We start from the raw sequence: 11,680 nt of genomic DNA, 5'->3' as shown, positions 1-11,680 counted from the left end.
GCAGCTTTAACTGTAGCAGTCAGAGTCAGAGCAGTTCAGGTTCATAATGCCAATTCTAAACCTGGGCTAATATATTGCAGATGGAAATAACTGTATCTCTGCTGAGCTGACATGCTGCTCTTCAGACAAGCCTAATTACTTCACCTTTGCCCTTGTGCCTGGATTGAAAAAAAACCCTCAAAATTAGTCAATTTTTTTTTGTTGCTGCTGATTTTAAGCTCATAGATTGAAATACTAATAGTATAAAGGACAGAGAGGGGGAAGAGTTTCTGAAGTGACTTCAGGAGAATTTTCTTGACCAGTACGTTTCTGACTCAATGCGGAATGAGACATTGCTAGGTCTGATGGTGTAGAATAAGGTGGGCTAAGTGGATCAAGTGCAGGTAGGAGAACATTTAGGGAAGACTGATCATAACACCATAATGTGTAGATTAGCTACGCAAAAAAGACAAGGAACAATCTAGAATGAAAATACTTAATGAAGGAAGATTGGCATCTTAGTGGGTTGGGAATGGGTTTGTCCCAGGTAAATTTGAATGGGAAATTGGAAGACAAAACTATAGTGGAACAATATTGGATGGCCATTGAATAGAAGTTGGTTTGGATAGAGGTTGTCAGATTAGAAGCTACAGCCAAATTTGGTGAGTTGCTGTAGTGCATCCTGTACACAGGATTTTACATTCTCACGTTCCATCTGTATTTTAAATTCAACCATACTGTGATTGCTTCTTCCAAGAGGATCCCTAACTGCAAGATCATTAATTATTCCTGTCTCATTACACAGGACCAGATCTAGGATAGCTTGCTCTCTTGTAGGTTCCATTACATATTGTTCAAGGAAGCTATCGTGGATACATTCTATGAACTCCTCCTCAAGGCTGCTTTGACCGATTTGGTTTGACCAATTGATATATAGATTAAAATCCCCCATGATAATTGCTGTACCATTTTTCGTGCATCAGTTATTTCTTTGTTTATTTCTCGCCCCACCATGATGTCATTATTTGGTGGCCTATAGATTATACCTATCAGTGGCTTTTTCTCCTTACTATTTCTAATTTCCACCCAAATGGATTCAACCTATTTTTCCATATAACTTATATCATCTCTCATTATGTCCAGATGTCATCCTTAAATATCAGGGTTACACCACCTCCCTTACCTTCCTGTCAGTCCCTATGAACAGTCTGATACCCCTGGATATTTAACTCCCAGTCATGATCATCCTGCAACAATGTCTCTGTAATGGCAACCAAATCATATTCGTTCACAATGATTTGTGCCGTCAACTCATTTATCTTCTCTTGAATGCTACATTCGGCCCATTGGCCCATCTAGTCTGCACTGACCACAATGCCACCCAGGCCTTTTCCCTGTAACCCCACATATTTTACCTTGTTAATCCTTTGACACTAGAGTCAATTTAATATGGCCAACCAGACTAACCCACATGTCTTTGGACTGTGAGAGGAAACCAGAGCACCTGAAGGAAACCCATGCAGACACGGGAAGAATGTACAAATTCCACATAGACAGTAGCCCAAGCTGGGAATCGAACCCAGATCCCTGGCACTGTGAGGCAGCAGTGCTAAGCACTGTGCCACCATGACGCCCATGATTACTGGTAACACCAAGGATGTTGATGATGGCAGACTCATTGATGGTAATGCCTTTAACTGTTAAGGGAAGATTGTTAGATTTGAATGGTCATTGCCTGACACTAATCTAGCACAAAAGCCACTTTCTACTCATCGTCACAAATCATTGTGAACGAATATGATTTGGTTGCCATTACAGAGACATGGCTGCAGGATGGTCACAACTGGGAGTTAGTTGCTATAACAAGCCCAAACATTGTCCAAGTCTTGATGCACAGGGACGCGGAGTACCTCAGTACGTAAGGAGGAGCAAACATTGACTTCAATTTTGCTGGGAGAATTGAACATTTCTATTCTTGAAATTGGCAAAGCCCAGCATGTTAGCTTACAAAAGACAAGGTTTCAACACTTGTGACAGGTTTTGGTCAGAATAACCGAATGGATGATTCATCTCAGCCTCCTCCTGACATCCCACCATCATTGATGTCAGTCTTCAGCTGATTTGATTCACTCTATTTGATATAAAGAGATGGCTGAAGGCACTGGATATAGTGAAGGCTATGAGCTCTGACAATATGCAGGCTGAATTAGTGAAGACTTTGATGCTGCATTTGGCCAAAAGCTGCCTTAACAAGCTGTTGCACTTACCTCGCCTCTTGAATTCAGTTCTATTGTTCCCGTTTGGACTAAGGCTTTAATAAGATCTAGAGCTGAGTGGCTCTGACTGAATCAAAACTCAATATTGTTGAACATGTTGCTGCGGAATAAATGACTTGCATCATTTTGATGATAATTGGGAGTTGGAACAGTGTATGCCAATGTGTAGCTATATTGCACCTGTTTGGCTAAGGGAGGAGTTAGATTCGGAGCATAAGTCTGGTAGCATTGAGAATAGGCATGTTTTGAGAGCCTCCGGTCCATTGTTTAATTGTCCACTATTATTCATGACTGGAGGAGGTCTCATCATGCTGTGAGTAGCCTCTCTGCCTCTGAGACAGAAGCTCCAGTTTTGAATCCTATCCCAGGACTTGATGGCCAAGGAAAGTGTGTTCACAACCTAACAAAACTGGTCGAGTATCAACTTGCAAAATCCTTCCAATACGCCAACGGTAGGAAGTAATAATGGGGAGAGATTCCTAGTCAGCCATGCTTAATGCAATGTGGTGACCTCAAACTGGGAGCTGTAAAATAAATGACAGAACAATCAGGAGTATAGACACACAGAGAGATCTGGGAATACAAGTCCACAGATCCTTAAAAGTGGCAGCACAGGTGGGAAAGGTGGTGAAGAAAGCATATGGCATGCCTGCCTTCATCGGACGGGGCATCGAGTGTAAAAGTTGGCAAATTATGTTGCAGTTCTATAAGATAGCGTGTTCAATTACTGTGTTCAATTCTGATCACCACATTACAGAAGGATATGGAGGCTTTGGACAGAGTGCAGAAAAGGTTTACAGGATATTGCCTGGTAAGGAAGGTATTAGCTATGAGGAGAGATTGAACAAACTGGGATTGTTCTCCTTGGAAAGACAGAGACTGGAGGGTGACCTGATAGTTGATAAAATTATGAGAGGTATAGATAGGGTGAACAGTCGGAAACTTTTTTCCCAGGGCAGAAATGACAATTACTAGGGGGCATAAGTTCAAGATAAAGGGGGAATATGGAGATGTGTGGGGGAAGTTTTTTAGGCAGAGGCTGGTGGGGGCCTGGAGTGCACCGCCAACTGAGGCAGTTGAGGCAGTTACATTCACCACATACCTTATCCTAATCGGCATATGAACAAATGGGGAATAGAGGGATATAGACGATTGGTTTAGATAGGTAAAAGCGATCAGCGCAGGCTTGGCGGGTCAAAGGGCCCATTCCTGTGCTGCACTGTTCTTTGTTCCTTGTCTAACTCTTGGGGCTAAAAGGATCACGGGATATGAGGGGAAGGGGGGATCAGAATATTGAATTTGATGATCAGTCATGATCAAAATGAATGGCAGAGCAGGTTCGAAGAGCCATATGGCCTGCTCCCGCTTCCAGTTTCTATGTTTCTACCAGCCTCTGGTGAGAGGGTAGCGACCTGTTTCAGGGAAAAGAAAACCTGGTTGTGAGAACAGCTCAAAGTCTGACTTGTGAATCACTAGCTACAGGAAGAGAAACGAGAAAACAATTCATGACTGGATGTGGCAGGACGGCAGAGCTTCGATCTGACCCATTGGTTGTGAGGTCACTAACTCTGTCTATCATATGTTGTTTCCAGTGGGCAGCTTCACCAGGCTGGCATTTGATCGTTAGGTATGTCTGGTGCTGCTCCTGGCATGCCCTGCTAAACTCCTCACTGAGCGAGGACTGGTCCCCTGGCTTTATAGTGATGCAAGAGAGAGGGATTTTCCGTAAGATTACATTGTGGTTGAATATAATTTTGCTGCTGCTGATCGCCCACAGCACCTCATTAGTGCCCATTTTAAGTTGCCAGATCTATCCCACTCATCATGGTGAGACAATGGAGACTTAATTACTCCTACCAAACTATCATGGACAGATACATCTGTCTTTTTAAATCTGTCATAGAATGTGGGCATCGCTGGCTGGGCCAGCACTTATTGCCCATCCCTTATCTCCCTTGTGGGGACATTTAAGAGTGGACCACATTGCTGGGCAATGCAGTTGATGTCGAGTATATGGGCCTCTGAAAGGCATTTGATGAAGTGCCACATACCAGCCTTGTCAGGAACGTTGAAGTCTGTGGAATTGAAGGGACAGTGGTAGCATGGATATGAAGTTGGCTGAATAACAAGGAAAAGAGATTTGATTTGATTTATTATTGTCACATGTATTAGTATACTGTGAAAAATTTTATTATTGGCGTGCTATACAGAAAAAAGCATACCATTCATAGAGAAGGAAATCAGACAGTGCAGAATGTAATGCTACAGTCATAACTAGGGTGTAGAGAAAGATCAACTGAATGCAAGGTTGGTCCATTCCGGAGTCTGACGGCAGCAGGGAAGAAGCTGTTCTTGTGTCGATTGGTACGTGACGAAAGTTGTGGTGAGCAGTTGTTTTTTGCTCACGCTGCCTCAGCTGAGGACCAATCACAGATTTATAAAGGTTTGGCATATCTTCTTGCTTTTATACGCCGTGTCTCCATTATAAATCCATAGATCCCGTTACAGAAGGGCCTGGCACATAGAGAATCGATGTGGGACACAGTTTACCACCTACAGAGTGATTTAAGAGAGCATATAACCTAGATCTAGGGTCAGTTTGGTGCTGACCAGAGACGTGTTAAGACCTAAGATGGAGAGAGCTTTATGCCTGTATCCTTTACTGCATATCTGTATATAGTTACAAGTAGTTAATAAAGACTTACTGTTAACATTCAGAAAACTGCGACAACTCCTTTAACAGCCAATTTCTGTAATCAACACCATCCCAACAGATCCCAGATGCTTTCTTAAGAGCTAACTCAATTTGCCATGCCACCTACAAAGATTTCTATCCATAAACCTTAATGTCTCTGTGCTCCTGCATTTTCATTAAGACATTTTGTTTATACTCCCTCACATCATTCTGCCTTCCAAAAGACATAATTTCACACTGCTCTGTGTTAACTTTAAACTGCCATATGTTCATGCATTACACCAGGCTGACTATGGCCGGAATTCTGCGACCTCTCCTGTAACTGGGATCTTCCAGTCCTGTTACAGTGCATGGAGATTTGGTTATGCGCCAAATTCTCCGTTCTTGCTGGCCACGGCAATGGGGTTTGTGAGACCGTAGAATTCGAGCCTTGGTCATCTTGAAATCTGTTACCGTTGTCTGCATTGTTTACATATCAAAAATAGCTATGGTATTAATATTGACCACTGAGGATGCCACTTTACACTTTCTTCGAAGTTGAAGAGCAAAAATTCACAACTAGTCTCTGCTTTCTGTACCTTGGTCAATTTTGTACCCATTCAACCACTGACCATTTAATTCCGTGGGTTTCAATTTTGCTGACAAGTCTGTTATACGGAACTTTATCAAATATCTTTTAGAAATTCATATACATTACGTCAACCTCACTACACTCACCAGCTATCTCAATCCATTACTTTATTAAAGAATATGAGGTATTTTGTTACAGGAAATGCCAAATTTTACCTAAACAGACTTGCAGTGAGTGGGAAAGTCAATAGTTGATGGTATTTGTTTAGTTGTTCTCTTTAACTCAAGCACATTTTTAACATCCTGCTTTCCTGCCTCCCACCCAATCAGAGCGGTGGGAGGGATGATGTACCAATCCTGTTAAAAGGAAGGTATTTCCATGCCTGGCACAGTTTGGAATGGCTGAATCCATACACTGATTTGATTTGATTTATTATTGTCACATGTATTAACATTCAGTGAAAAGTATTGTTCCTTGTGAGTTATATCGACAAAGTATACTATACAGAGTACATAGGGGAGAAGGAAAGGAGAGGGTGCAGAATGTAATATTACAGTCACAGCTAGAGAAAGATCAACTTAGTATAAGGTAAGTCTGTTCAAAATCTGGTGGCAGCAGGGAAGAAGATGTTCTTGAGTTGGATGGTATTTGTTCTCAGACTTTTGTAACCTTTTCCTGATGGGAGAAGGTGGAAGAGAGAATGTCCGTGGTGTGTGGAGTCTTTGATTATGCTGGCTGATTTGCTGAGGCAGCGGAAAGTATAGACAGAGTCAATGGATAGGAGGCTGGTTTGTGTGATGGACTGGACTTTGTTCACAGCCCTTTGTAGTTTCTAACCACCTTGGTTAGTGTTTCCGTGGCTTCAGGAAACACAGGAATGAACAGCAAAAGAGAAAACACTGGAAAATCTCAATAGGTCTGCAGCATCTGTAAGGAGAGAAAAGAGCTTTGCCAAAAGGTCATCTAGACTCGAAACTCAGCTGTTTTCTCTCCTTACAGATGCTGCCAGATCTGCTGAGATTTTCCAACGATTTCTCTTTTGGTTTCAAGATAAAGTGTATTTATTAGTCACAAGTAAGACTTACATTAATACTGCAATGAAGTTACAGTGAAATTCCCTAGTCGCCATAATCCAGCGCTGGGGTCAATGCACCAACTAGCACGTGTTTCAGATTCTAGCATCCGCAGTAATTTGCTTTTATACAGGAATGGAGAGGAGAGCTGGGATTTATCCCATGTTTTAACCTCTAAACTAAAGGCTCTGCTGTGAAATCTGAGGGAGTGACATGAGGTCATTTTGCCAAGGAGAGGTGGAAGAGGCTAGCCTCTCCAGCTAAGCAGGCGTAGATGAAAGTGGCTGAGGAAGTCAACAGCAGGAGTGTGGTGACTAGAACCTGGAGAAAGAGCCCCGAGAGGATCCAGAACCTCACAGAGGTGGGAAAGTGAGTGACAGAAAGGAAAACAGGAAAATTACTGATCAGTTTGACTGGCTCGCCTAACACCATGTTCAAAGCATGCAGGGATCGGCTGCTCTCTTGCCACCCCAAACATCACCAATCCACCCTCTCAGTTGCTTTCCATCTTCGCTGATCACCTTCAATTTCCCCAATTCAAGCACCACTAATCCCCTTGTTCTATTAAGATCACTGGAACATAAGAGCATAAGAGCTAGGAGCAGGAATAGACAATTCAGCCCCTCGAGTCTGCTCCAAAACTCAATACAATCATTGCTGATCTCAGATTGGCCTCAACTCCTCTTTCGTGCCTGTTCTCCATAACCTTTCAACCTATTACTAATTAAAAATCTGTCTGTCTCCTCCTTAAATATACGTGCTCTGGGCATTGAATTCCATAGATCCACAACCCTTTGAGAAGAGTAACTTCTCGTGTTTTGAACTGGCACGGTGGCACAGTGGTTAGCACTGCTGCCTCACAGCTCCAGGGAGCTGGGTTCAATTCAGGCCTTGGGTCACAATCAGTGTCTGCATGGGTTTCCTCCTGGTGCTCCGGTTTCCTCCCACAGTCCAAAGATGTGCGGGTTAGGTGCATTGGCCCTGCTAAATAGGCCCTCATTGTCCCCAGGATCCATAGGTTTGAGGAATTAGCAGGGTAAATATGTGGGGTAACAGGGATGGCGGCTGGGTGGGATTGTTGTCAGTGCAGGCTCGATGGGCCAAATGGCCCCCTTCTGCAAGGTAGGGTTTCTATGAAAATCTGCCATTCCCTTATCCTAAAACTATGATCTCTCATTCTAGATTGCCTCAAAAGAGGAAGTATGCACTGTATGTCTACCTTATCAAAATCTTTCATCATCTTCATACTTCAATTAGATTAGCCGACTGCGACTGATCCCGTACTAACAGCACTGTTGATGTATGTACAGCACATGAATTATAATGGTTCATGATGGTGGTTCACCACTACCTTCTCAAGGGCAGCTGCTGGCCTAGGCAATGACATCCACATCCCATGAATGAATAAATCAAACCAAAAATCCCATTAGATTACTGGTAATCCCCATCTGCCCTGGGAAAATGGGGTTGTTCTCGTTGGAGGAGAGAAAATTAAGAGGAGATTTGATAGCGGTTATCAAAATAGTGAGGGGTGCAGAGTAGATAAGCAGAAATTTTCCTCATTGGTGAGTAGGTTGAGAATCAGAGGAGGCAGATTTGAGATTATTGGCAAAAGTAACATGAAGCAAAACCTCCTTACGCCACTAGGAACTGGAATACTCTGCCTGAGCTGGTGATGGACGTTTATTCAGTCAAGGCCTTCAAAATAGAATTGGTGAACTATTTGAAACAAAAAGAACAGTGGGGCTCCAGGGAAAAGGCAGGGAAATGGAACTAGGTGAGTTTCTATTCGTAGAATTCTACTGTGTAGGAGGAGGCCATTTAAAGTAAAAGTTTATTTATTAAGTAAGACCAGGGAAAGGATGTTAGTGAACCAGATGGATTTTTAGGACATCCAACAATGGTTTCATGGTTATCATTAGACTTTTAATTCCAGATTTATATTGAATTCAAATTTTACCATCTGCCATGGTGGGATTCAAACCCTAGAGTGTTACCCTGGATCTCTAGTTTATTAGGCCAGTGACAATGCCACTATGCCACTGCTTCCCCTCAATCTGAAGGCTGACCAAGTCTCTCAAGCATATCAGAGTGCGACCCAGTAACCATCACTTTAGTCTCTTGTTTAAGGCCATAAGACCATAAAATATTGGAGCAGAATTAGACCATTCGGCCCATCAAGTCTGCTCCGCCATTCAATCATGACTGATATTTTTTTAATCCCCATTTTCCTACCTTCTTCATGTAACCCTTGATCACCTTATTGATCAAGAACCTATCGATCTCTGTCTTAAAGACACTCAATGGCCTGGTCTCCACAGCCCACTGTAGCAATGAATTTTGCAGATTCATCACCTTCTGGCTGAATAAATTGCTCCTCATTTTAGTTTTAAAGGAGCATTCCGTCATTCTGAGGTTGTGCCCTTGAGTTCTAGTCTCTCCCATTTGTGGAAACAGGCACTCCACGTCCACTATATCTAGGCCTCTCAGAGTTCTGAAGTTTCAATTAGATCCCTCTCCCTCATCACTCTAAATTCCATCTGGTCCTCAAATACTCTCTTCTTCTCAATCAGATGGAGGGTAAGCTGGTATATTAGGGGTAAAAATGAATCTTGCCATCTATGTTTGATTCTGCTGAGAGAGAGGAAGAAGCCAAGATGTGGAAATGGGCTAGGATTTTCCAAGATCTCACCTTGGATCAAGTAATCGGGTGGGGAGGAGGGGGGGGAGTGGGAGAGACGAGGAGCGCATTGGGTTGTGGAAGTTGATTGAAGGAGAATGTTAGTTTTCTGGGTTTTTAAGTGAAAGGCCCAACTTTTTATATTCTTCCGTGAAGAAGTTGAGAATGATCTGGAGCTCAGTGACTGAGTGCATGCACACACACAAGGGCCATCATCACAATGGAGCTCAATGACTGAGTGTGTGCTCACACACAAGAACCATCTCCATATTGGAGCTCAGTGACTGAGTGTGTGCACACACAAGAACCATCTCCATACTGGAGCTCAGTGACTGAGTGTGTGCTCACACACAAGAACCATCTCCATACTGGAGCTCAGTGACTGAGTGTGTGCTCACACACAAGAACCGTCTCCATACTGGAGCTCAGTGACTGAGTGTGTGCACACACAAGAACCATCTCCATACTGGTGCTCAGTGACTGAGTGTGTGCACACACAAGAGCCATCTCCATACTGGAGCTCAGTGACTGAGTGTGTGCTCACACACAAGAACCGTCTCCATACTGGAGCTCAGTGACTGAGTGTGTGCTCACACACAAGAACCATCTCCATACTGGTGCTCAGTGACTGAGTGTGTGCTCACACACAAGAACCATCTCCATACTGGAGCTCAGTGACTGAGTGTGTGCTCACACACAAGAACCGTCTCCATACTGGAGCTCAGTGACTGAGTGTGTGCACACACAAGAACCATCTCCATACTGGAGCTCAGTGACTGAGTGTGTGCTCACACACAAGAACCGTCTCCATACTGGAGCTCAGTGACTGAGTGTGTGCTCACACACAAGAACCGTCTCCATACTGGAGCTCAGTGACTGAGTGTGTGCACACACAAGAACCGTCTCCATACTGGAGCTCAGTGACTGAGTGTGTGCTCACACACAAGAGCCATCTCCATACTGGAGCTCAGTGACTGAGTGTGTGCACACACAAGAACCATCTCCATACTGGAGCTCAGTGACTGAGTGTGTGCTCACACACAAGAACCGTCTCCATACTGGAGCTCAGTGACTGAGTGTGTGCACACACAAGAACCGTCTCCATACTGGAGCTCAGTGACTGAGTGTGTGCTCACACACAAGAGCCATCTCCATACTGGAGCTCAGTGACTGAGTGTGTGCACACACAAGAACCATCTCCATACTGGAGCTCAGTGACTGAGTGTGTGCTCACACACAAGAGCCATCTCCATACTGGAGCTCAGTGACTGAGTGTGTGCTCACACACAAAAACCATCTCCTTATTGGAGCTCAGTGACTGAGTGTGTGCACACACAAGAACCATCTCCATACTGGAGCTCAGTGACTGAGTGTGTGCACACACAAGAACCGTCTCCATACTGGAGCTCAGTGACTGAGTGTGTGCTCACACACAAGAACCGTCTCCATACTGGAGCTCAGTGACTGAGTGTGTGCTCACACAAGAGCCATCTCCATACTGGAGCTCAGTGACTGAGTGTGTGCTCACACACAAGAACCATCTCCATACTGGAGCTCAGTGACTGAGTGTGTGCTCACACAAGAGCCATCTCCATACTGGAGCTCAGTGACTGAGTGTGTGCTCACACAAGAACCATCTCCATACTGGAGCTCAATGACTGAGTGTGTGCTCACACACAAGAGCTATCTCCATACTGGAGCTCAGTGACTGAGTGTGCACACACACAAGAACCGTCTCCATACTGGAGCTCAGTGACTGAGTGTGTGCTCACACATAAGAACCGTCTCCATACTGGAGCTCAGTGACTGAGTGTGTGCACACACAAGAACCATCTCCTTATTGGAGCTCAGTGACTGAGTGTGTGCTCACACAAGAACCATCTCCATACTGGAGCTCAGTGACTGAGTGTGTGCACACACAAGAACCATCTCCTTATTGGAGCTCAGTGACTGAGTGTGTGCACACACAAGAACCATCTCCATACTGGAGCTCAGTGACTGAGTGTGTGCACACACACAAGAACCGTCTCCATATTGGAGCTCAGTGACTGAGTGTGTGCTCACACACAAGAACCGTCTCCATATTGGAGCTCAGTGACTCAGTGTGTGCTCACACACAAGAACCATCTCCATACTGGAGCTCAGTGACTGAGTGTGTGCTCACACACAAGAACCATCTCCATACTGGAGCTCAGTGACTGAGTGTGTGCTCACACAAGAACCATCTCCATACTGGAGCTCAGTGACTGAGTGTGTGCTCACACACAAGAACCATCTCCATACTGGAGCTCAGTGACTGAGTGTGTGCTCACACACAAGAACCATCTCCATACTGGAGCTCAGTGACTGAGTGTGTGCTCACACACAAGAACCATCTCCATACTGGAGCTCAGTGACTGAGTGTGT

This window comes from Carcharhinus amblyrhynchos, chromosome 5 (assembly GCF_965287045.1).
Source record: "Carcharhinus amblyrhynchos chromosome 5, sCarAmb.v2.hapA, whole genome shotgun sequence".
NCBI lineage: Eukaryota > Metazoa > Chordata > Chondrichthyes > Carcharhiniformes > Carcharhinidae > Carcharhinus > Carcharhinus amblyrhynchos.
Note: the sequence above shows the minus strand (reverse complement) of the source record.